At 40.8% G+C, this 5657-nt stretch overlaps 1 pseudogene; it reads right to left on the bottom strand.

Annotated features, from left to right (window-relative positions):
- Nucleotides 1-3781: 3781 nt before the first annotated feature.
- Nucleotides 3782-4261, bottom strand: LOC115284370 (annotated as a pseudogene).
- Between the last annotated feature and the right edge of the window lie 1396 nt (nucleotides 4262-5657).

Below are 5657 nucleotides of genomic sequence, written 5' to 3'. Positions count from 1 at the left end.
TTAAAAATCAAGGATTAACCTACATTAACATATCATAATCACCCAAAGTTTAAATGTTTTTGAATGTTTATTTATTTTTGAGAGAGAAAGAGAGAGCATGAACAGGGGAGGGGCAGTGAGAGAGGGTGACACAGAATTTGAAGCGGGGTCCAGGCTCTGAGCTGTCAGCCTAGAACCTGAAGGAGGGCTTGAATCCATAAACTGTGAGATCATGACCTGAGCTGAAGTCGGACGCTCAACTGACAGAACCACCGAGGCGCCCCATAATCACCCAGAGTTTTTAGTTTCCATTAGAGTTCATTCTTGGTACATTCAATGGGTTTGGACAAATGTATAATGATATATATCCATCATCATAATATCAAAAAAAAAATTTTCACTGCCAAAAAAATCCTCCACGCTCTTTCCATCCCCACTCCCACCTATTGTTCCTACCCAGCAACCATTCATCTTTTCACTGTCTCCACACATGTGCCTTTTCTAGAATGTCATATAGTTGGAATCATGCAGTATATAGCATTCTCAGATTTCACTTATTAATATGCATTTAAGATTCTTTCCTGTCTTTTCATGGCTTGATAACTAACTTATCTTACCACCGAATAAATAGTCCATTGTTGAGATGTACCACAGTTTATTTATCCATTCACCTACTGAGGTTTATCGGGTTTTAAAAATCATTTTTGGACAAATTTTGGCCATTATTTCTTTGAACATTTTGGGGTTCTCCTTCTTTCTCCTCTCCTGAGATTCAAATTTGTACGTATGTTAAAACATTTGATATTTTCGTAGAGATGATTGAGGCCCTGTGTATTGTTTTCTCAGCCATCTTTCTCTTTGTGCTTCATTTTGGATAGTTTCTGTTGTTACATCTTCAGGATCTCTGGTCTTTTCTTCTGTGGTGTTTAATCTTCTGTTAAATCTACCCAGTGAAATTATAAATTCAAGTACTGTGTTTTCCATATGTAGAATTTCCACTTGGCTCTTTTTTCCATATCTTCCCCTTCTATTTTCATTCATTCATATTTTCTTTCAGTGAGATTCTTGTCTTTTTTTTTAACTTCTTGTTTTTAAGTGAATATTTTTAATAGCTGTTTCATCATCTTTGTCTGTGATCCCCAGCACTTCGACATTCCTGTGTCTGTTTCTAGTAGCTATTTTTTATTTATTGGTCATATTTTATTTCTTTGCCTACTAGGTAATTTCTGATCCGATGTCAGGTATTATGAAGTTTATATAGTTGCGTCCTAGACTTTGCAATATTGCTTTAAACACTGTTGGACTTTGTTCTTCAGGCAGTTCTCTTATATGTAGGTCATCTTGATCCCTTGAAGACTTCTTTTCAAGAATTTTTAGGATAGGTCTAGAGTGGCTTTTCCTGCAGGGCTAAATTAACTACACTCTTAAGGTATGACGTTTCTGGGATCAAGGTCTCTCAGGTTGATAACAGCAGGAAGACAGCTTGTCCTGTGTTAAACCTGGGAATCAACTGAATACAACTTTCTGGTAGTTCTCTGTGGGGAAGTGTTTTTTCAAGACGCGTAGAGTTTCACTCTATGTCTGTGGGACCTCATTGCCGATTTCTGGAACTCCTAAAATTATGCCTCCTATTTCATGGTGCTGATCCACAAATTTAATTTTGCAAATTTTATTTGGGTGCCCTGAATGACAATGAGGGTGACATTCCGTGAATGTTCTAAATGATCTAATCTCTATTCCAATGACCTCTCTTGAGTAATAAATCATTCTGTTAGTTTTGCACTTTCATTTAGGTCTTGTGTCCCAAGCATTACTAGGCCAAATTATATAGTACGATGAAAATATGAGCACAAACATGTAATTGGTATTACAATAGATCACTTTAGTGGGAAAATTACTTTGAGTAGTTCAGAATCTCCATTTCACCAAAAAGCATACTTTTTATGTATTATTGCTGCTTCCATTGTTGGAATGAAACAAAGCCAGTTTGTGCACAGAGGGCCTCCCCATAGCTCATTGGTGTGTCCAGAGCATTTCCCAATGCTTTCTACGCTTGCTGGTTTTCAGTCCAAAGGATTCTGAGACCTTTGTTGGTAAGGTAAAGATAAAATGCTATGGCAGATGTGGATTAATAATTGGCCATTCTTAGCTGCACGTATGAGGAAGTCAGTTGTAATTACATATAATAAATCAATAGATGAAGGACTATCCTAAAATGTGAGATAATCACATTTTTTTCATGTTATTTGCATGGATGGTTCATTTGGCCACATGTTAGCAAAATTTAGTGATATCTGAAAGATTTTTGCTCTACTTGTGAGAGCACCATAACCTTGGCACTTTTGTAGGGGAAGGAATCATAGTTTACTATTTTTAATCATGTAATTGATACAGTAAGTACCCGGCTAGACACATGATTTCAAGGGTAAGGACAACTGCTGAGTTGTTTGCCTTTCTCACTCCAAATTTTTCAAATGCATAAAGATTCCACTGTGAAAACTGCAGGAAAGGTACTAAGGAGTGTATTTTCAACAGACTCCTTGTCAGTGAAATTATAGCTTTGCATTAGGCTATTTTTTTTTTTGCGTTAAAAATCCAGCTAGAAAAATTTTAAATTATTGGTGATGGTTCTGAGTGGAGCAAAGGCTTTTCTGAAGTCTGCTGTTTATTAATTATAGTTTTGACAATTACTATTCCTGATTACCATACCAGATGCTCAATAAATATTTTTCTTCTGATGTGGAAATAATTAAAACACTTGAGGAAACATGTTTAGTGTTGAACAGCATTAGCATTTAGTGGAGAATGTCAGGCTGCTAAATAAATAGATGTTACAAAAAAAATCAATAGATTTAATAATGTTACATCACAACAATTGTTCTAAAATGATCATATTTTGCTTTAGATTTTAAGTTTGTTTATATTGTAATTTTTTTCATTTTTACCAAAAAGAAGAAAATGATGTACTGATGGTTCTGGAGTACAAATACCTGGATTCAAAATTCTGGCTCCATTACTTATTCTCTGGATGATCTTAGGCAAGTCACATAATCCTTCTATACCTCGGTTTTCTCATCTTGACCAGTATACCTAGACCAGTAGTATCAACTCCACCTGGGAACTTCCTGAAAGTGCAAATTGTTGGCCCCACTCCAGACACACAGAATTAGAGCCTCTGGAGGTGGGGCTAACACTGTGCTTAAAGGAGCCCTCCCTCCTGATGCACACTAAAGATTAGAACCATTGTTCTAAGCCACTGTAATGCCTTCTGTGGCTTCTGCTAATCTCTTTTGATGGTAAGTGATTGTAGTTAATCTATTTCTTGGCATTGTCTTTTTTTTTCGTTTTCCAAGGGTGGGTTTATTTCACAATCGAAAAGGTTTATATATTATTTTATTACATACAATAAGCAATTTTTAGCTGAAAGTAAACACTTTCATATTTCAGGTGTTTTTTAAAAAGAGATTGTAAAAACACAGACATTTTTAGGAGAGCTTGCGACACAGGTTTTCCCTTAAATCTTCACAGCTTAAATGCTGCTGAGGAAAGGTTAAAACACTAGCGAAAAGTCACTTACAATTGGCCAGGGTTAAAATCTCCTAATCTGGGTGAAGAGCACACTAATGACACATCATGAACTTCACGTTACAAGTGTTTAACAGTTTAGTCAAGCGTTTGTGGCGACACCACCACAGTCACAACAGTCACGGCAGCTGCACGGGGACAGCGACCAGCTCGGAGGAAGCGTGTTCACCAGTGCCAGAGCAGCCTTCCCGTGCTCCTGGCAAAGAAGGTCTCGCTTTCAACTTAAGAGAGAAGAACAGCATTTAATTACTGCATCCTTGGCTTTTAGGATGTAGGACAGGCTGTACCAGGTCATCGACAAGAACTGCAACACGCAGAACAGCAAGGCCAGTCCCCGCTTGTGCCACCACAGAGCAGAGCACAAGGTAAATACGAGACACAAGAACATGATAACTGTTGCAAGCAATCTTGTGGTTTCAAACATTTTCTTCAGCTGCTTCATGTGTCGCATTAAAAGGCATGTACTGGCCAGCGCGGCGATGTTCCCGAGCGTGTAAAACACTTCAAAGAGCTTGATGCCGCCGGGAAGCCACAGGAATCCGGTTCCCAGGATAGAGAAGAAAATCCCGCACACAAAGCAGATCGCAAACCATTTCAGCCTGGTGTTGAAACTGAGGGACGAGGCGTCCAGTACCTGCGCCGTCACGCCCTGTTCCTCGTTGTCCTGGCCGCTCAGGACCCGCCGCAGCTTCTCCATGGCCCGGCCCTGCCGCCTCCCAGCGGCTCCTGCTCAGCCGCCATGCCTTGGCATTGTCTTTAAAAGTTGAAATTTTGGGGCACCTGGGCAGCTCAGTCAGTTAAGCTTCTGACTTCAGCTCAGGTCATGATCTTATGTTTCGGGAGTTCAAACCCTGCATCAGGTTCAGTGCTGACAGCTTGGAGTCTGCTTCGGATTCTGTGTCTCCCTCTCTCTCTGTCCCTCCCTCACTCTCTGTCTCTCAAAAAATGAGTAAATGTGAAATTTTTTTTAAAAAGTTGAAATTTTAAGTTTCCATTAAATGTGTATGTTATCAATGAGTAACTGAGAGATTATAGATTTTTAAATAAAATTATAGGCACACTAAATTTTAGAGGCACAGAAGACCCTCCAGTAAGAGATGTACCTTTTTTTTTTTTTTTTTAGAGAGAGAGAGCAAGCAGGGGAGAGTGGCAGAGAGAGAGAGAAAAAGAGAATCTTAAGCAGGTTCCATGCTCAGAGCAGAGCCCATTGCAGGACTTGATCCCACGACCTTGGGATCATGACCTGAGCCAAAGTCAAGAGTCGGATGGTCAATTGATTGAGTCACCCAGGGTCCCCAGAGACGTACATTTTTAACAGTGGACCTACTTCCAGTGCCCAGCTTGTTTGGTGGTGTTGGGCAATGGGAGGGGAGAGATTGGGATAGGCTTGGCTGCACCTTGAACCTTGTGCCCTAGCTCCAGGCACAAAGACAAAATTTATTCCAGCAGGTCTAACACAGTATGGAGGCAATCATAGTAACAATACTAAGAGTTTGACAGAGAACAACACATAAAATGGTCAACATGGGAGGACCAAACACGAACACAGGCAAATGGGGTTTCTTAACAAGAGAACAGAACATGGTGACCAAGATTCCAGGGAAGGCAATGTCCCGAGACTGAGGTGTGCAGACAGGTAGGCTGGAAGCCTATTTAAGGGACATCTGCCAGCAGATGCAAGGAGTACAGTCCCTGGGACAGGACTCAACCTTACAGGGGGCAAACTATCAACACTTGAGAGTTGGGCAAAGATAAGGCAAGTGACTACACATCAGCAACCATGTGGGCATCTCCTTATTGGTCCTCACAGAAGAGTCAAATAGCAGTTGGGTTAACTTAATGCTGGGTCCCAGCATGGTGCTACAGGTCTCCTATGGCCTTCTTGTCCGAGGGGAGTGTTTGTTTCCAGGGCCGGGGTCAAGCTCAGCCTGTGTGTGGGTCATAGTGGCTGGAGCTGTGGGAAGAGGTGGGCTACTGTCAGGATCACATGTAACCCAGAGAAGTGACCCTGATGGAGAAATTGTCTAGCCAGTAAGGAGCAGAAGGACGGCAACACTGCTGACGGGTCAGGCTCCTCTACAGTCTACATGCAA

Source organism: Suricata suricatta, chromosome X (genome assembly GCF_006229205.1).
Source record: "Suricata suricatta isolate VVHF042 chromosome X, meerkat_22Aug2017_6uvM2_HiC, whole genome shotgun sequence".
NCBI lineage: Eukaryota > Metazoa > Chordata > Mammalia > Carnivora > Herpestidae > Suricata > Suricata suricatta.
This window is presented reverse-complemented; position numbering and strand designations above follow the sequence as displayed.